Genomic DNA, 22,311 nt, shown 5'->3' with positions numbered 1-22,311 from the left:
AACGAAAAAATTCAAACAAAAAATTTCAACAAAAAATTTTAAACAAAAAAATTCAAACAAAATTTTGAAACAAAAAATTTCAAACAAAAAATTTGGAAACGAAAAATTTCAAACAAAAATTTTAAACAAAATTTTGATACAAAAATTTTTTTAAATTTCAAACGAAAAATTTTTAAACAAAAAATTTTGAAACAAAATATTTTCAAACAAAATTCTGAAACAAAAAATTCAAACAAAAATTTGAAAGCAAGAATTTTCAAGCAAAGTTTCAAACAAAAAATTCAAACTAAAAATTTTACGTTTCACGGTTAACCGTCAAACTTTATCCGGTTTTTTAACTATTCGATTAACAAATAAACGGTTTTCAAAAAAATTCAAACAAATTTGAAACAAGTGTTTTTAACAAAAACTTTCAAACAAAAAAATTTTACGTTTCACGGTTAACCGTCAAACTTTATCCGGTTTTTAACTATTCGATTAACAAATAAACGGTTTTGATCATATTTATCAGTGAGTGCAAAATGTTGAACGAAACCAAGATTTTTAAATGTTAAACAAAACTTAAAACTGAATGCAGCAAAGATTTGAACATCAGCAACCAATCAGATTGCACGAAAGATAGTGATCAGCCAATCAGATTGCACGAAAGATAGTGATCCACCAATCAAATTGCATCAACAATAACTTTGCCAGTGTTGTAGCATGTATTTCCTTAAGACTATGAGTCATAAGATTCAATAAGGTTAGCTATGTATCCCTGTACACTACCTCATCAAGGTCAATCACGTGGTACATCGTATTGCTTACGTTTATATTTGGCTGTAATAATCAATACCAATGACGCATTCTCAAATTATCCTATAAAGTTTAAATGTACCAATGTCCTGGGCTCCTAATCCCATCATAGGTCAATAACTGATCACGTGATCACAATGATTTACCCAAAGAAAGAGATACCACCCAATTCTAAGAACAATTACCAATTATTGATATGACAATAAGAAATGTACCCCCTCCCAAAATTTAAGATTGGTACACAAACACACCTGTGTCTTATGAAAAAAGTAATAAATCCTGTACTTATTCAATAATAAAGCCGGTCAATAACCTTTAAATTTTGAATATTTGGCCATAAGAGGGACACCAATGGGTCCTAAAAAACGTTTACCGAATTTTGTTATTTGATAATTCCCAAATTTAAAAGGGAACATAAACATATGAAGGTAATAAACCTCTGTACATATCCATATAACGCGTTAAAACCTTATAAGACGGGGTCAATAACCTCCAAAATTTGATTTTTGGTAGTTCTTTACCCGTGAAAGGGAACGATGTGGACCATCCAAATTTATAGTGGTACATATTGAGGTCCTGTACTATGATACCAAATGCTTATATTAAACAATTTCTAAAACCGAGTGGATGAGCCAAGATACCCCTCCCAAATTTTTAAAGTATGCGTCAATGTACCCATGTCTTATGATAGGAAATGAACCCATATACATGTCCATATAACCATATAACGTAATAGAACATCATCAAAGGGGAAGAATTGGGCCAGAAACCAAACACATGGTACAACATATTGCTTATGTTTATATTTTAGCAATTTTTTACCCATGAAAGGGAACAAGATGGACCATCCAAATTTATCATGATACATGTTGAGGCATGTACTATGATACCGAATCCCCTCCCTCGGGTGCATCAATGTACACATGTCTTATAATAGGAAATGGACCAATACATACATGGCCATATAACCATATAAGGTAATAGGACCTCATCCAAGGGGATAAATTGAGCCAAAACCAAACACATGGTTGTACTAAAATTTGGCAATTTCGTACCCATGAAAGGAAACGAGGTGAATCATCCAAATTTATACTAATCTATATTAGGGTCCTATACTATAATACCAAACATGTAAAAGGGGCAATTTCCAAAATTAAAGGGGTGGGCCAAAGTACCCCTCCCAAAAAATTTAAACGGGGTGCACAAATGTACCTATGTCTTATGATAGGAAATGAACTCCCATACGTGACCATATAACGATATAAGGTAATAGGACTTCATCCAATGGAATAAATTAGGTAAAAAAAACGAAACACGTGGTACAACGTATTGCTTACGTTTATATTTTGGCAATTTTGTACCCCTAAACGGGAACGAGTTTATAGTAATATATATTAGGGTCCTATACTATTATACCAAATGTTTAAATTGGGCAATTTCCAAAATTTAAGGGGTGGGCCAAGGTACCTCTCCCGGGGTGCATTAATATACCCATGTTTTATGAAAGGTAATGAACCCTGTATACGCCCATATAACCATATAGGATAATAACACCTCATCAAAGGCGATAAATTAGGTCAAAAGTCCAAACACGTGGTTGTACTAAAATTTTGGCAATTTGGTACCCCTAAAAGGGAACGAGGTGGACCATCCAAATGTATAGTAATATATATTAGGGTCCTATACTATTATACCAAATGTGTAAAATGGGCAATTTCTAAAATTGAAGGGGTGGGCCAAGGTACCCCTCCCAAATTTTTCAAGGGGTGCACCAATATACCCATGTCTTATGATAGGAAATAGACCCCTATACATAACCATATAACTATATAATGTAGTAGGACCTCATCCAAGGGGATAAATGGGCCAAAAGAACAAACACGTGGTACAACGTATTGCTTACGTTTATATTTTTGACAATTTTATACCCCTAAAAGGGAACGAGGTGGACCATCCAAATTTATCATAATACATATTAGGGTCCTATACTATAATACCCAATGTTTAAATTGGTCAATTTCCAAAATTTAAGGGGTGGGCCAAGGTACCCCTCCCAAATTTTTCAAGGGGTGCATTAATGTACCCATGTCTTATGAAAGGTAATGGACACCTGTATACGCCCATATAACCATATAAGGTAATAGGACCTCATCAACGGGGATAAAATCGACCAAAATCCAAACACGTGGTACTACGTATTGCTTACGTTTATATTTTGGCAATTTTGTACCCCCTAAAAGGGAACGAGGTGGACCATCCAAATTTATCATAATACATATTAGGGTCCTGTACTATAATACCAAATGTTTAAATTGGGCAATTTCCAAAATTTAAGGGGTGGGCCAAGGTACCCCTCCCAAATTTTTAAAGGGGTGCACCAATGTACCCATATCTTATGAAAGATAATAGACTCCTGTATACGCTCATATAACTATATAGGGTAATAACACCTCATCAAAGGGGATAAATTACGTCAAAAACCCCCGAAATTTGAATTTTTGACAATTTTTTACCCATGAAAGGGAACGACATAGACACCCAATACTGATAGAGGTACATACTATGGTCCTAGGCTACCACACCAAATTTTTAGATTTGGCAATTTCCAAAATTTAAGGGGTGGGCCAAGGTACTCTTCCCAAATTTTTCAAGGGGTGCACCAATGTACCCATGTCTTATGATAGATAATGGACCCCTATACATGACCATATAACTATATAAGGTAATAGGACCTCATCCAAGGAGATAAATTAGGTCGAAAACCAAACACGTGGTATAACGTATTGCTTACGTTTATATTTTGGCAATTTTGTACCCCTAGAAGGAAACAAGGTGGACCGCCCAAATTTATCACGATACATATTAGGGTCCTATACTATAATACCCAATGTTTAAATTGGGCAATTTCCAAAATTTAAGGGGTGGGCCAAGGTACCCCTCCCAAAAATTTAAAGGGGTGCATTAATATACCCATATGTTATGAAAGGTAATGGACCCCTGTATACGCTCATATAACTATATAGGGTAATAACACCTCATCAAAGGGGATAAATTAGGTCAAAAAACCCCGAAATTTGAATTTTTGGCAATTTTTTACCCATGAAAGGGAACGACATAGACACCCAATACTGATAGAGGTACATACTATGGTCCTAGGCTACCATACCAAATTTTTAGATTTGGCAATTTCCAAAATTTAAGGGGGGTGGTCCTATGTACCCCTGCCAAAATTTAGGGGGTGGGCCAAGGTACCCCTGCCAAAATTTAGAGGGGGTGGTCCTAGGTACCCCTCGGTCATTGACCCCGGGCCAAGGTCATTGACCTTTGACCTATGACGTCACAAGAGTGAGGATGAGTCATTCGGGCATAACGGGACCACTACTACTGCAGGGATATATCTTTTTATTTGCATCCTGTATGACTTCATACTGATGTTTGATAAATTCTGCATCTATCAAAATGCCTAATGCCTCAGTAGGTGTATGTTTCTTTATTTCAGTATGTTCGGAACTTCCTAATACCTTTCTGAATTTAGAAGCCCTAGTTGGGGTTTCCGTGATTTATTTCAACAAATCTGCTGCATCAGGATTCCCTGCAGCCCTCAGGCTCATGGAAGCAGCAAATGTTAATTCTTCAGGGGTAGTCTGCTGTCTCAACTCTTCAGTTTTCCTCCGTTTATCCCTTTCGCTAGACTCTTGAAATTCTTTTTCAGGGCGGCCTGGAACTCTAGATGAAAATGTTGGCACCTTTACATCACCCGCCAACCAATCTTCATTCTGCTACAAAAATCATTCCTCCTTGTTGCGTGACTGTGACCATCTTTGTTTAAATTGGGTTTAAAAATATCGGAGAGACCGTTTCAGGGCACTTCTTTGAGCTTCGGGACATTTTGTCATTTCTGCTACTCTGTTTTCCATGTATAGTAACTTTTCTTCAATAGCTCTGATTTCGCATTCCTTAATTTACTCGTATTGTTCTCGCCTTTTAAACACTTTCTCCATCTACAGAATCCCAAAAATATAATAAAAAAAATAAAAGCTGAGTATATAACGATAATAATGTTTTATACTTATTAAGTATATTTTATGTGAAAGTCAATTAAAATGACGGTTAAAGGGTTTCGTTTCTGTGCATTTCTGGCTCATATGTATATATTTTGTATATAAATACGTGTGTATATATTTACAAAATCAATGTTTTACAATTCTGTTATTTATATTCACCCCTTTTACGCACGTACATACAGTATAATAATTTGATTTTTGTGTTTCAACCTCATTATGGGCAGTAATTATCACTTCGATTTACTGAAAATCTATCTGCATCATGTTACAAAAGTATATACATACGAAAAAAGCAACTGGTTGCGGGAAATTTTATTTTTGAATCAAGTAAGTAGTATACCACTGATTCAGAATATCAATGGGATAAAGCTTGACAAAGCTTGACACAGTGTTAGAATCACTGTGGTAATAAATGTTCTGCAAAAATTTATAGTAAAACAAGTATTCTATGTTTAGACAACTAGAAAAAATAAAAGGAATAATAGTAATGCAAATATACGTACATAAATCAAAAGCTCTTACATTCCGTTACATCCAAGAAAAGTACGAAGTTGATCCTTTTATATACAGTCTCACAGAAAAATATAAACTGAACGAATACGAAAAGAATGAACTTGTGAAACACACACCCGCGCAGACTGATACCCAACCATCAACTAGGTTTGTGACCCACCAGGAGTGACTCAGGCAGCGGAAGTGGTCATTGTGTGACTCACAGATATGTCCCCTTGGCGCGGGAGTGCTTTTCACACCTATGTGACGGATTTTAAAATTTGCCTTTTTGGCCAGGTTTATGGCTGTAATACTCCACTGTGTGCCGATTACGCAAATTTTGGGTTTTGTTGATATAAACCGTTTCGGAATATACCTGAAAGTCTTTTTTGCATTGCTTTGAGGTCCCTACATTTTGTGAAGATCTGTAGGGAATGAGGTTCATGGTAGTGGTTTCATTTTCGAAACCAAATTGGGCAACATTGACATATTTTCTCAGGTTATATACTGTGAATTGCTTCCCGAGTAATTTGTATACAATTTATTTAAAAATAACAAAAGTACGTTATGTGTACGCGGGAATATTTATGCAGCTTAACGGTAGTAATTACTTGTTTGTGTAGTACAGAAAGAAATGAAACATAAGGGAACACTGATATACCGTAGTACGTACTCGTTTCAGGTTGGTATATCTTGTCAACAATTCGTAAAATATTCGGGGTAATTACGTGTTTAATATAGCTACATAGTTTTCTTCACTGATTGTATATATGTACAATTCATGTATTGCATGGTACTATTAAATAATAGGCTGGCATGGTCTGGGAAGTTACGGATAAAGTATGTTCCTCCCAAAGTAAGAACTTGGCAGACTATGTTCTTTTAAACTATTAAGTTAGAAAAAGAAGAAAAATGAAAAAGGAAACACATAACTGTCACTAACTTCTTCTCTCTGAAATAATTAGTTCCTGTACACACTTCCTACATTTGACACGGAAGACAATCTAAACAACGATTTAAAGAGCGCCCGCTCTTGCTCTTTCTGCTCCATAACAGTCTGTACTTTCCCTCTATTTATTCGCTCCGACTTCATTATTTGTAGTGGTTTATGATACAAATCACATGAAATGACACTTAGTAATAAAATATCTTAATCGTCCATGTTTGGTTTAGGTTCACAATGATCTAATTTTGTGAGTAAAATTTGTTGCTTCAAATTAAAACTAACTAATAGGAGACAATATACTTAGGAATGTTAATATGTTTAGGGATTTTAAGAGCCATCTCATTTACTTTAAATTCTGATTTTTAAAACTTCCTTGCACTTCTACGTTTTAGGATTTTTCCTCGATCTTTTTTAATGGAGAATAAAAGTAGATGCCATCCATGGAAGAGCAGGCAGAATCACCAGAGAAGAGCAGGAAAGATACACTTGTCTATTTCTGCTTGTTACTTGTCAAGTAGAAACACGGCACAGTGTAAAATGAACAAAAAAACTCACAAAATAAGACAGCCATTTTATTGTCATTGATGGTTCTAAAAAGCTAAAACCAAACAAGACCATACTTCCAAATACTAGTTTATGAAGGCTAATTAAAGCCATTAATTAATACACATTTAAAAATAGTTCTGGTAATACAAGAAAACGACTATAAGAATATACAGGAAAGCTCCATAAAGGTGAGTAACTTGGGAAGTTCACACTTCAGACTGATGAAGCTAAGATAACCTTTCATGATGTAAAATACATAGCAGAGGTCCGGTAGAAAAAAAATTCAAAATATGAATTTCTTTAAGCAGAATGATTAAACAATGATTAATAAGCAGTATCTCTAATACCAAAACTAAAAATAAAATAAGTTGCTTGAAAGCTTTTTAGCTTTAGCATTGAAGGGTAGAAGTGCACTTTGTGCAAAACATCCATAGGAACCGATACAATGAATAGCAATACGAGCAATTACACCCTGTTAATTTTAACAAAATGAGTCCAAACTTGCCTAACCCTAAGCTAACCCGACCCTGCCTTCTGATTCCTACTTTGTGTCATGTCAACAGCGTCGCAAAATCACTTCTTCTGCATAAAGTGCACTCTTGCCACATGGAAGTCATGAAGATACAACTGAAACACAATTAAGAACAAAATAATAGAAATATTGCAAAAGAGATCCAAATTCAAAAATAACATAGAAAATAGAATAATTGTACCTTCAGATTTAATTCTAACTGAGAATGACTAAAACACTCCTAAAATTCGTTTGCACAGAAATCAAATGCTCAAAATTAGGGCTACAGAACTGAATAGACCCTAGTACGCCTATGAAACTCCGCAAGTTGGTACTCAGATGATCTTAACAAATATAAATAAAATACCTTTGTAGCCACCACCTTGAAAAATGAGAGAGAATAGTATAACATGAAAGAAAAAGTAATGTACCCACTTTTCAATTTCAGAAGGAATGGTGAAGTTATGCAGTCTTAAAAACACCGGATCGAAAAAAAAAAAAAAAAAAAAGAAAGTAAGAAAGAAAACTCAATACAAATGGGAGAAATTTAGATAAGGATTGAAATCTTTTGGTGTGGAAAACGTGGGTTTGCTTCTTGGCTAGAGCTCATCTAGTTCTGATCCCATGTTAAGCTGTGTATCTACTTGTCATCTAGCCTTGTCGCTAACTGGGATGCCAAACTCAATTCAGTGCAAAAGAATTGGAAGATTACTATAAACAACTTTATTAAAAAAAAAAAAAAAAAAAAAAAAAAAAAAGAATCAACTTTACAACAGCCACATACAAATTCTACATATATCCCAGATTATTTAGCTTAGTCTTACCACCACTGACAGATTTGAAGTTAAAAGGTGTCACGTATTTTTAGAGGGTTAAAGAGGGGATGAAAAATTTCCCCATGTTATTTAAGTGGGACTCTTTTTGGATCTATAATCTAAAGTTTTAGGTACTTAGAATTAAAATAAAAATTGAAATTCGGTATGCTTGTACGTTTTCGTTAGCACTACCCAAGTAAATCAGTAAAAATAGAAAATTCAGACTAAGAGTGGTTTTATGGGGAAGTGAAAAATCTTTCCCATGTTATTTATATGGAACACCTTTTACACCCCCAAATTATTGAGCACTTCCTGTAGGGCTACAATGATTAAATTTGGCATGATTGTAACTTTTCGTGACAAACCCACAGAAAAATTGCCAAAGGTAAATTTTGGTAACTTTTAGGGGGTCTAAATTAGGGATCAAGAATTTCCCCATGTTATTTAAATGGGCCTTTTTTTGGACTTATAATCTCATGTTTTAGGTACTTAGAATTGGAATAAAAACTTGAAATTCGGTATTCTTGTACGTTTTCGTTAGCGTTACGTAAGTGAATAATCAGAAATGAAAATTTCCGAACGTAGAGTGGTTTTATGGGGAACCGAAAAATCTTTCCCGTGTTACTTATATGGGACGTTTTCTACACCCCAAAATGTTTAGACATTTCCGGCAGGATTAGAACGATGAAATTTGGCATGAATATAGCCTTTCAAGACTAACCGACAGGAAAATTGCCAAAAGTGAATATTTTTAATTTTCAGGGGTCTAACGGGGGTATGAAGTAATTCCCATGCTATTTAAATGGGCGTTTTCTTGGGATACATAATCTTATGTTTTACATAATTAAAACAACAAAAAAGAAACGATAGAATTATGGGTTCAAGAGGCACGAGGCCGTAGGCCGAGAAAAGACAATGAGTGCGGGCGGATCCCTCGGACGGGCAGATTCAGGAAATAAGAAGAGCAAGTTCATGAATTTCACTGTTGATGGAAAGAGCGATAGATAAAAAAAAAAAAAAAAAAAAATGCTAGGCCGTAGGTCGAGCAGATTAGGGGGCCTGGGGGCGGAGCCCCCAGCTAGCCAAGGGTTAGTCTATATTATAAAATTGAAAATGACTTTGTTTGTGACCCTTAATCTCTTGAACCGCCAGACCGATCTCGATCAAATTTTCAACGTAGATGCGGTTCTGGCCTGGAAGTATTTTTTTAGCTATTTACTTTGACGGTACAACTTAGGGGAGGGAGAAGAAGGGGACAGAAAAATAAATAAAACTTAATAACTCTTGAACCACCCGACCGATCTTGATCAAATTTTCAATGTAGATGAGGTTCTGGACTGGGATGATTTTTATAATCTCACCTTGACGGAGCAACGAAGGGTAGAGGATGGAGGGGGAGATATACAAAAATCAATAGATATAAAAATAAAAGTGACTATGTTCGTGAATTAATTACTTTTCAACCATCCGATCGATCTCAATCAAATTTTCAACATATATGAAGTTCAAACCTGGGAAGTTTTTTATCATTTCATTTTGACAGTAGATCTTAGGGATGGGGGAGAGGGGGAGGTTAAATATATGAAAATAAATAAAACTTAATAACTCTTGAACCACCCAACCGATCTCGATCAAACTTTCAACATGGATAAGGTTCGGGCCTGGGATGTGTTCTTCATTTCACTTTTACAGTGCAACGTATGGGAGAGAGAGGGGGAGATATATATCAAAAAAATAAAAATAAAAGTGACTGTCTTTGTAACTTAATCACGTTTAAACAACCCGACCGATCTTAACCAAATTTTCAACATAGATGAGGTTCAGATATAAAGTGGTTTTTATCATATCACTTTAACTGTAGAACTTAGGGGTGGGGAATGGGAGGAGAGAACTCTATAAAAATAAATAAAATTTAATAACTCCTGAACCATCCGACCGATCTCGATCAAACTTTCAACATACATAAGGTTCGGGCCTGGGATGTTTCCTTCATTTCACTTTTACAACGAAGGGGAGGAGAAGATATATATGTAAAAAAAATGTAAAAATAAAAGTAACTGTCTTTGTGACTTCATCAAGCTTAAACTACCCGACCAATCTTAAAAAAAATTTCAACATACATGAGGTTCAGACCTGAGGTGATTTTTATCTTATCACTTTAACTGTAGAACTTAGAAGAGGGGAAAGGGAGGGGAGAAATCTATAAAACTTAATAACTCTTGAAACACCACGCCTATCTTGATCAAACTTTCAACATAGATAAATTTCGTGCCTGCGATGTTTTCATTGTTTCACTTTTACGTTGGAACCTAAAGGAGGGGGAGGGGGAAGATATATATGTAAAAAGAATAAAAATAAAAGTGACCGTCTTTGTGACTTCATCACGCTTTAACCACAGGACCGATCTTAATCAAATTTTCATCATAGATGAGGTTCGGGCCTGGGATGGTATTATCACCTTGACGATAGAACTTAGGGGAGGAGGTAGAAGGGTGAATTCTATAAAAATAAATAAAACTTAATGACTCTTGAACCACCTGACCAATCTTAATCAAAATTTCAACATAGATAAGGTTCGGGCCTGGGATGTTTTCTTCATTTCACCTTTACAGTGCAACGAAGGAGAGGAGGTAGATATATGTAAAAAGAATAAAAATAAAAGTGACCGTCTTTGTGACTTCATCACGCTTTAACAACAGGACCGATCTTAACCAAGTTTTCAACATAGATGATGTTCAGACTTGAGGTGTTTTTTTATCATATCACTTTAACTAGAACTTAGGGGAGGGGAGAAATCTATAAAAATAAATAAAACTTGATAATTCTTGAACTACCAGACGGATCTTGATCAAAATTTCAACATAGGTAAGAAATATGGATGAAGTTCGGGCCTGGGGTGGTTTTTATCATATCACTTTGGCAATAGAGCTTAGGGAGGGGATTAATATATCAAAATAAATAAAACTTAAAAACTCTTGAACCACCCAACTGATCTCGATCAAATTTTGAACATAGATGACGTTCGGGCTTGGGATGATATTTATCTATTCACTTTGACATAGACATAGAACTTATGAAAGGAGGTAGGAGGTGGAGATATATAAAAATAAATAAAATTTAATAACTCTTGAACCTAGGACCGATCTCGATCAAATTTTCAACCTAGATGAAATTCGAACATGAGATGATTTTTGTCATATCACTTTGACGATGTAACTTAAAGAAAGGGAGAGACATTTACAAATGATCGAAAATGACCGATATTAGGGTCGAATCTGTAGTTTTTGAGGTCGCTGAGATGAACAGTGACACTTCCGATGCCATTTAAATCCAAATTCAGGCCTGCAAACATTGTGGAGGGGAGGGGTTATATATATATATATATATCAAAATATCAGGGGTTATAATATCAAAATGATCGATATCAGTGTGTCGAATTCATACTTTTCGGAATCGCTGAGGTGAACAATGACACTTCCGATGCCGTGGCCCGCAACATGGGGAAGAGAGGGGATTTATAAAAATGATCGAAAATGACCAATATCAAGGAGCGCTTTAGTAATAGTAAAAAGTGACTGACTAACGAAACATATTACTATTTTTTCTTAATTTAACCCAGCAAAGCGGGTAATTGATGCTAGTATATTAAATTTTACTGTCGGAGAGATTTTTCAAGTAATAGGAAACTGGTATTTTATGTTCACAGGTATAATGTTATAAGTATGAAACTATAACCAGAGGTATACTACGGTTAAAATTAATTAGTGCATACCAAATAGTTCTACGTAACATTAATTTCGGCATTTATTTCGAAGTTGGTCATCCACCTAGTTTTTGGCTAAAAGCGTAATAATTGGTTCATTTCTGTACCAAAGTTTAATATTTAATTCACATAGTATTGCCGAGCGAGCGTTAGCGAGTGAAAGCGGGTTAAACGCCTTGGCGTGGGAAACTCGAGTTTAATTCCCGGTGGGGGCTCGTGTGATTCGGATTCCACGTTTAGCAGTAGGCTCATGTGTCATATAGCCTCGCTGCTGAAAGGGTTGTTAAACTGAAATGAAAAAAAAATATTTGAGTTTCGCGTCCCACGTTTTTACACCGAGGCTAACGGAGCCGACGATAGTAAAATGGATGATAGTAGTGGAATGATGAAAGGGGGATTAAACGGGAGAACCCCGAGAAAAAACACACACACACACGATGTTTGTCCACTACAAAGCCCGCTTGACGAGAGCTGTAATTGAACCAGGGACCCTACACGCCAGAGATGGACACTAGCAATGAGGCATCGCACCCCCAACGTAAATTTATTTAACCTAAGTTTAACTTCCGTAATCTAAGCTGAGAAATAGATTTACTCCAGGAAAGAGACATGGTTAATTTCTTTGTCTACCTGTAAAGTAAATCCAAGATATGAAATGTGAAATCGCATATCAAATACTGATATATAAGAAATATATTCGTTGTTATAAATCCCTTGGCACAGTCTTGAGAAGTAATGCGTTACCTTTTAGGTAACGTTTCCTAGTAACGCGTTACAGTTTTCCACATTCACTGTAACGGTAACGCGTTACAGATTTTTAAGTAACGTACCTAGTTCGCGTTACCTTTGTTGCTTTACATTTCGAATGAGTAAGAACAATATTATGTCCATATTTTTTTTTCGGAAATAAATGTTTCTTTCCCGTAAGTGAATTTCTCAGAATGAAGCAATGGAGCATGAGCTATAACTGGCCTGCAAGTTATCTGCCCTTTAGAGTAGCTTTAATAAAGGTGGAATTTTAACAGGGTGCGCATTCACTTTCGGTAGGAGTTCAACGTCCCGTTCAGCAATAAGGCTATCGGAGACGTGGACCTAAAGTGTAACGGGAGATCTGAACTACATAGCTCTCACCGGGAATCGAACCTGGGTCTGCCGCATTGAAGGGGCGTACGCTAACCATGTAGACACGAGGGAGCTCTACTATGCCATGGCAATGTTGGGTAAGTTACTTGTAAAAATGTAACGCGTTGCACGTTAGTGTACTCTCTCTTAAAATGTAACGCGTTACATTTATGTCCGTACTTTTGAATGTCCCCATTTTCGTACTCATATATTATTATTATTATTATTATTATTATTATTATTATTATTATTATTATTGCACGTACGGAATCACCTGTGCAATAACAAATGCATGTAGATGCAAGAACAAATTCTTAATTGACAGATGTGTAAACATTTTCTTATAATGTAACACTGACTAAAATGCCATACCGCGTTAGAAAAAATCGTTGCTTATATTTATTGTGCTAAACTAATTATATAATAATACCAACCAAAGTAAACTAAAATACCATTGCACTCGCTGTTCACTCACTGAATGTATTGATTTGAAACTGACAAAATATTCCAGGTGCTTGACTACATACCATATTACTGGAGACTGGTCGTAGAATTGACGAAGATACCTTGTATACTCTTACATTATATTGTATCTAAAAATGAAATGCTTTAATGAGATTTCGAGATGCAAGACTCAATCTTACGTTTCAGAAATAAGATGACTAGCTAAGATACGGGACTTCAGTAGTACCCTCGTTTCTGCCCTTCTGCCTGTTCATAATTGTTTCAAAGAGTTGATAAATGTATGTAAGGGGGTCATAAATGACGCATCTAGTTGCTACATAGCATTGGTCCAGAAGTTCTTTTTTGCCAAACCCTCTTGTTTTTATTGAAAATGTGAAAAAATGTAATGTTTACTTTCCAACTTTCAGAAAAGTGAGAAATGAACTGGATCCGAGTAACATTTGGCTACGAAATCAGTTACGAATTAAGCATGTCTATGAAATTAACTTATTTTATCTATATTCCAGTACTCTATTACGTGACGACGTTACGAATCCAGTAAAACTCGATATGCACGCATTCGAAACGTGCTGCCAGCTTAGACAATCAATAGGATGAAGTTAGTACTTTAAAAAATTAATGCATTTTTTATATTCTTTGCAGTACATGCCCATATAAAGATATCTCCTAGCAATATATCTGTCTCTTTACTGGAAAGGATATCACTACAGTATTTCGAGCACAGTACAATATTCCGATATTAAAGTACATGTACAACTTGTATTTACTGTATACAGTATACAATTACTTCATGAGCTGTGAGTAATCAAAATTTGTGTACCCGCCCCCCCCCCCTCTTTTAACGGACATCTCTCATTTACGGACAAAAATTCATGTTCCAACTGTGTCCGTTATTCAGAGTTCTCACTGTACTTTCTTCTGAGTTGTGTTCTATTCACAACATTCATGGATTGCCACTTGGTGCTTAGTAAACATACGTAGTTAGTCATTTTATGCTGTTGCATGTTCAACATGCTATTGTAGCTCGTTGACATTTTTATATTTTTTCCGTAATTAAATTGATTAAAGCAGTATAGTTTCAGTTACTCCTGTAATTAATCTCCAGCATCTTAATAAAACCAAACGAAACGTGGATGATAATTTTTTTTAAAGATTTGTCTTAATATCTCAGTTTTTATTAGTTTAAGCTACAATGTGGTATTATATTCTGTGCCTGTCAATTGAAACAGTTATGAACTTTTTATAAATTCTCTTTATGCATTTCCTAGTAGCATTTAAATGCATACTATTCATATTTTGACAGAATGTATAATATAATGATAATAATATAAAAGAATAATATCTTGTTCCATTTACTGTTGTTAAATTATTTGATATGGATTAATCTGTTGTAGTATGCATTATTCTGTGTTACATAATTTCCTATCATTGCCGTTTCCCTTCTTATGTCGATTCTGTGTGGAAAATTTTAAATGTGATTGGTATTACCTAGTTTTGTTTTGCACAGTCGTATGTACATTTTTACTATTTATGGTATTGTTGTAATATTATAATTTTAATTTATTATACAGGGTGTCCCAGAAGTAATGGCGAAAAAGGAAACCACAGATTCCTGACACCAAAACAAGGAAAGAAGTCTATATGACATATAGTCCGGAAGTGGACAGGAGCGGAGCTAGACAGCTTCGAATATGGAGGGAAAGGAATTTCACACCTGCCAACCGAAATAATGAGAGAAGCTAGGAAAAAGATTCCGAAATGCCTCAAAATCATATCGGCTTTACCTGTTAAACGCATGTTACATAACTGCGCCAGAGAGTCTCCATACGTCATTTAGAGATTTACCGAATGTCTGTACTGCAGGGGTAATTGAATAGTGCAGTAAAGATGGAAAACATACAGGAAAAAGTTGTTACCCATGGCACTATTGCACACACATGTACAATGGGAGTCAAAGCAAAGACCACTTAGCATGCTAGCATAATCTTAGGGCACAATGGAAAGTAGTATACCAGATAGAAACTTGCAGAGAGAGGATAGAAATTAGAACAAGGGTAACTAGTCGTGTAATGTAATGAAATAACAGGCGGAATCCACAACGACGTACTGTATTTGTAACGTAGTATTTTACACATAGTAGTACTACAAACTACTAGATCATACGTGCTAATAATAAATGTATCTACTAAAGATGTTCAAAGTGCTGTCCTCCCACATCTATCTAACGTGTTAATCCTGCGTTTCGAATATATTCCATTACTCCCGGTGAGTTGCGTAACTGTTCACACGCATCTTCAATGCGGTTTTGTAAGTCGTCAAGTTCCATTCCTTAAGTGTGAAGTTCCTTTCCCCCCACATTCGAAGCTATCTAGCCCCGCCCCTGTGCGCATCCGGATTATATGTCATACAAACTTTTTTTCTTGTTTTGGTGCAAGGTATCTGTGGTTTCATTTTTCAAATTTTCTTTTGGGACCCCCTATTACATTTAGTGTTCAAATGATTGTGTTTGCGTATAGCTTAGCCAATCCATTAAAAAAAAGTTGATCAGGATCCACGTCTTTGAAACACTGAAACAAAAAAAAATATATAAATACTTTAATTATGTAACATAATTTAACCGTCAAGTGTTTATTGTTTATTGTGTGAGTTACTGAAGTGCTATTAACTCTAGGACTAGGACAGTGTTTTTTACTATAGGAGCATACCCGTAAAATGTTTATGTGACTATGAAGACTAGATGTACAGACTCGTGAATTACGTATTCCGATAGCGTTATTATTTATAAATTCAGTATTTACATCCTAACTATATATAAAACTACATGAGCTGACATAAATTATTGATCAATTCCTGTAGGGCTACAATGATTAAATTTGGCATGACAGTAGCTTTCCGAAACTAACCCACAGGAAAATTGCCAAAAGTGAATATTTTTAATTTTTTTTTAGCGGTTTAAAGGGGGATGAAGAAATTCCCATGCTATTTAAATATTTTCTTAGGATACAAAATCTTATCTTTTAGATAGTTGAAATAGGAAAAGAAACAATAGAATTGTGGGTTCAGGAGGTGCGACGCCGTAGCCGAGCAAAGACAGTGTGTGGGCAGATTCAGCCCCCGGATGGGCAGATTCAGGAAATATGAAGAACAAAAACACGAAATTCACTGTTGATGCAAAGGCCGATAGATAAGAAATGCGAGGCCGTAGGCCGAGCAGACTGGGGACTGGGGGCTTCACCCCCAGCTAGCCAAATGCTAGTTCTATATTATAAAATTGAAAGTGACTATGTTTGTGACTCTTAATCTCTTGAACCGCCCGACCGATCTCGATAAAATATTTGACGTAGACGTGGTTCTGGCCTGGGAGTGTCTTTAGCTATTCGCTTGCACAGTAGAACTTAGAGGAGGGGCAGGAGGGAATTATAAAAAAAATAAAGTAAAATAAAACTTAGTAACTCTTGAACCAAACGACCAATCTCGATCAAACTTGCAATATAGATAAGGTTCTGGCCTGGGATGTTTTTGTTATTTCACTTTGACGGAGCAACGTAGGGGGGAGGGGGATGGAGGAGAAGATATGCTAAAATCAATATATATAAAAATAAAAGTGATTATGTTCGTGAGTTAACAACTCTTGAACCACCCGATCGATCTCAACCAAATTTTCAACGTAGATGAGATTCGAACCTGGAAAGCTTTTATCATTTCACTTTGACGGTAGATCTTGGGGGGGGGGGGAGGTGAAGGAGGGGAAACGTATCAAAATTAATATAACTTAATAACTCTTGAATCACCCGACCGATTTTGATCAAACTTTCAACATAAATAAGGTTCGGGCCTGGGATGTTTTCTTCATTTTACTTTTACAGTGCAACGTAGGTGAGGGGGGAGATATATATGTTAAAAATAAAAATAAAAGTGACGGTCTTTGTGACTTCATCACGCTTAAACCACCTGACCGATCTTAACCAAATATTCAACATAGATGAGGTTCGGACGTGGGATGGTTTTTATCATATCACTTTTACGGCCGATCTTAGAAGAGGGGAGGGGAGAGATCTGTGAAAATAAATAAAACGTAATAACTCTTGAACCACTTCACCGATCTCGATCAAATTTTCAACATAGATGAGGTTCGGGCCTGGAAAGTTTTATATATATATATATATACACTTTGATGGTAGAACCAAGGGGAGGGGGAGATTTATATATAAAAGTAAATAAAACTTAACTCTTGCACCACCGAACGATCTTGATCAAATTTTCAACACAGATGACGTTTGGGACTGGGATAATTTTTGTCTTTTAACTTTGACGGTGCAACATAGTGGAGGGGGAGGGGGAAATATATGGAAAAACTAAAATGAAAGTTACTGTCTTCGTGACTTCATCACTCTTGAACCACCCGACCGACCTTGATCAAATTTTCAGCATAAATGAGGTTCGAATCTGGGATGGTATTTTATCTATTCACTTTAACGATAGAACTTAGGGGAGAGGGAGGGAGGAGTTAAAAAATAAATGAAACTTAATAACTCTTGAACCAAACGATTAACTTTGATCAAATTTTTAATATAGATGAAGTTCGGGCCTGAGATTTTTTTTTATCATTTCACTTTGTCTGTAGAACTTACGGGAGGCGATAGGAGAGTGAGATATATAAAAATTAATAAAACTTAATAACTCTTGAACCACCGGACCGATTTCGATCGAATTTACGTCTTAGATGAAGTTTAAACCTGAGATGGGTTTTGTCATATCAGTTTGACGGTGTAACTTAAAGGAAGAGACATTTAAAAATGATCGAAAATGACCGATATTAGTGTCGAATCCGTAGTTTTCCTGGTCGCTAAGATGAATAGTGACACTTCTAATGCCGTTTAGATCCAAGTTAAGCCCGCAAGTTGGAGGAGGAGGGGGGAGATACATAAAAACCATCGAAATTGACCAATATCAGTGTCAAATTCATAGTTTTCGGGGTCGCTAAGGTGAAAAATGACACTTCCGATGCTGTGCCAGTTACATGGGGAGGGGGGAATATATAAAAATCATCGAAAATGGCCGATATCAAAAAGTGCATTACTAATAGTAAAAAGTGACTGTCTTAATTTAACCCAGCGAAGCGGATAATTTATGCTAGTCTATATTATAAAATTGAAAATGACTATATTTGTGACTCTTAATCTCTTGAACCACCCGACCTATCTCAATCAAATTTTAAACATTCATAAGCTTCGGGCCTGAGAGTGTTTTTATCATTTCACTTTGACGGTAGAACTTAGGGGAGGAGGAGAAATTAAAAAAATAATAAAACTTAATAACTCTTGAACCAAACGACCAATCTTGATCAAATTTTTAACGTAGATGAGTTTTGGGCCTGAGATATTTTTTTTTTTTTTTTTTTTTTTTGTTTCATTTTGACAGTAAAACTTAGAGGATGATAGGGAGAATATATAAAAATAAATAACACTTAATAACTCTTGAACCACCAGACCGATCTCGATCAAATTTTCAACCTAGATGAAGTTCAAACCTGGGATGGTTTCTGTCATTTAACTTTGACGGTACAACTTAAGGGAGGGGGGCTGGGGAAAATATTTAAAAATTCGAGATGCAAAAAAGCCGGCTTTTTTGAATCGATGGTTTTTTTCACATAAAAAGCCGGCTTTTTGGGAAAAAAACGAGAATTTTGGAAATTTTGGCTTTTTTCATTTTCATGATTTTTCTATCTAAATAGCTTTCTTATAGTATATTCTATAGTTAGATAAGAATTCCATGACGTAAATGCCATATTTCGCTCTGAAATTTACCATCAAGATGGATGGAGCACATGTTTTACGAATTAAAGCAAACATGAAGAATGTAGTATTTGAGGGAAATTTTAGAGGCTATTTAACTTTATTTTAACTTTTGAGTTATCGACATTTATTTTCTTCTCTAGATCATTTTAATTTGTCATTCGTGTTTCATTTCTAAGAGCTTAGTACTCTAGCTTCAAGCGCAAACTTACGTTTTTCTATATATCCGTCAAAGCGTACGGTGCGTTTTCAATATATCCGTCAAACCGTACTTACACATTTATGTTATACTGTAGCTGTGTAGTGATGTAGCATTAATTTTCCAGACACAACCTTGATTTAGAAAAGTATTTTAAGAGGGGTTTCTCTGATTGTTTCGTTTTCTAAAAGGTCCTAATTTTATTTGGGAGGTACTTGAAGTTTATGAGTACAGGCATAACTAATATTTTCTTTCGTTTATATGTTTAGCAATAATCTTCCGGATAGAACCTTAAAGATCATTTTATACTGAGACTCAGTGGCGGATTTAGAAAAGTATTTTGGGAAGGGTTTTTCTTACTAATGTGTAGTTTTTCTAAACATTCGTAATTTTTATTTGACGGGAGCTTAAAGTTTATGAGTAAAGGCATAACTAATAGATATTTGGTGTTTTGCAGACATTCCGTAACTTTGGGGAACAGGCTTCAGTCCAAAAGACCGCCCCCCTAACCTTCGCAAAACCGTCATTGCTGGTAATTAGTAATAATAACGATTTAAAAACAATAAGAAAGGAAGTCGACCAACTCACAGTATACGCACTATTTCTACATTCACAGATGGAATGAAGAAAAGCTTTGTCAGAATGGTCGAATGCTGGGTTGAATCCCTGACTTCCCGGTAGAAGCGCAAAAGCTAACCACTCAGTCATGTTTGTTGTGCAGTTGTATTTAGCTTAACTTAAATATATTCCGTAGTCCTTTTTTTTGGGGGGGGGGAGTTACGTAATGATATGCTGAATCCCTCTTGTTAAAAGGGGGCCGCGGTGGCCCAGTGGTAGAGCGTTCACCTCTGGTCCTTGGGGTCCTGGGTTCGATCCCAGCCCCCACCAAGTGAACTTTGTGGTGGACAAACACCGTGTGCGTGGGTTTTTCTCGGGGTTCTCCCATTTCCTCCCACTTTCTTCATTCCACCATTTCATTCATTACTCATCATCACCGTCTCCTTTAGCCTAACCGGCATAAACGTGGGACGTAAAACTCAAAGATTTCATTTCATTTCCCTCTTGTTAAAAGTAAAGAAAACTCGAGGATTGGGTAAACCGTGATGGTGGTTATACTCTGTATAAAACAACTGTAGAATTTCAAGAGTATACAGAACCAAAAGCTCTAGATGTGCAGCCTTTAAGTGTATCATATAAATCTAAGTATTTCTCTTATGTTTGTTTTAATTTTATTTTGTTTCAAAAAAGAAGATATGGAATATTTGAAGTAAAAATACTACATACAATTTTGCTAGTTATTTGTGTATTTTTTAAAAGAAGTGTTTACTTTTAGGGTTGGCTGGTTTACACCAACTTTTTTTTTTTTTAATAACTGGTTTAAACCAAAAAATAAAAAGAACGAAAAATGCGAATCGTGTGAACTTCATGATGACGTTTCCACATATCAAACCACCTGCAATAGTTTTATTTCCCTTTCACCTTTTAATCAAGGTGTTCCATGTTCATTCGCCAAATACTCGAAAAAAAAGTGGGAATACAATACCCCGGTACATCAACTATTTATTGATTTTAGAAAGGCGTACGACTCGGTTAGGAGAGAAACATTATACAACGTTCTTACAGAACTTGGAATACCGAGAAAGCTAATTAGATTAAGATATGTTTAAATGAATCCCAAAGTAAAGTCCGGGTAGGAAAATTTTTGTCCACGAGCTTTCACGTCGAAAATGGCCTGAAACAAGGAGATGCGTTGCCGCCATTATTATTTAACTTTGTTCTGGAATACGCTATAAGGAAAATCAAAGATAGCAACAGGGCCTAAAGTTGAACGGTATTCACCAGATTATGGAATATGCTGATGATGTAAATTTAATAGGGGATGATAGGAGAACAATAGAAAGAAATGCAGAGATCTTATTAAACGCTTGCAGGGACATGGGTTTAGAAGTAAATGCAGAGAAAACTAAATACATGGAAGTGCGTCGGGACCCTAATACAGCAAATTATGGATGCGTTAAAATATTAAATATTACTCTTGATAAAGTGGATAGTTTCAAATATCTAGGATCAATATTAACAGAGGAAAATCATATTCACGAAGAAATTAAATGTCGACAAAAAGCAGGGAATTCGTGTTACTATTCGGTTCAAAATCTCTTGTCGTCGCGAATTCTGTCGAGGAATTTGAAGCTTAAAATATACAAAACGATAATTATGCCTGTTGTTCTGTATGGCTGCGAAACATGGTCACTTACTCTGATAGAAGAACATAGACTGAAAGTATTTGAGAACAAGATCCTGAGGCGAATGTTCGGACCCAAGAGGAACGGGAATGGGGAATGGCGGAAACTTCATAACGAGGAACTACATAATTTATATGGTTTACCCAACATTGTTAGGGTCGTCAAGTCTAGGAGGCTTAGGTGGGCGGGTCATGTAGCTAGAATGGAAGAAAGTAGAAACGCTTTCAAAGTCTTGACTGGAAGACCAATCGGAAAACGACCATTAGGAAGACCTAGGCGCAGATGGGAGGACAATATTAAGATGGATCTCGCAGAGATTGGAATACAAAGTAGAAACTGGATGCAGTTAGCTAAGGATAGAAGTCAGTGGAGAGCCGGATTCCATAGGCCATAGAGTTAGTTAGTTAGTCCCATGTTCAATTCTCGGTCGAACCACAACCCTTCTTTCATGCGTAAACCAAGTAGCGGTTCGGATGTCACTTTAAGCAAAAGTCTTCTCCTTGACAACCTCGGTATTACGTAAGGATGTTGAGCCTAAACATACGAAACGAAACC

The 22,311-nt window shown here is 35.8% G+C and overlaps 1 protein-coding gene across 4 annotated transcripts in view; it reads left to right on the top strand.

Moving 5' to 3' along the window:
- The first annotated feature begins 5,849 nt into the window (after positions 1–5,849).
- The window catches only part of LOC145674390 (uncharacterized), a 253,542-nt gene continuing 237,080 nt past the window's right edge, over positions 5,850–22,311 (top strand). For 2 of the 4 annotated variants that reach the window (XM_081744375.1, XM_081744373.1), the window contains exon 1: positions 5,852–6,016. The gene's annotated coding sequence lies outside the window, so the exon portion shown is untranslated. Of the gene's footprint in view, positions 6,034–22,311 lie in introns of all 4 variants that reach the window. The other 2 variants (XM_081744374.1, XM_081744372.1) reach the window with 2 other exon arrangements.

The sequence above is a fragment of the Thermobia domestica genome, chromosome 17, assembly GCF_964235325.1.
Source record: "Thermobia domestica chromosome 17, izTheDome1.hap1.1, whole genome shotgun sequence".
NCBI lineage: Eukaryota > Metazoa > Arthropoda > Insecta > Zygentoma > Lepismatidae > Thermobia > Thermobia domestica.
The sequence above is the reverse complement of the archived record's forward strand: the minus strand, read 5'-3'. Positions and strand labels throughout refer to the sequence as shown.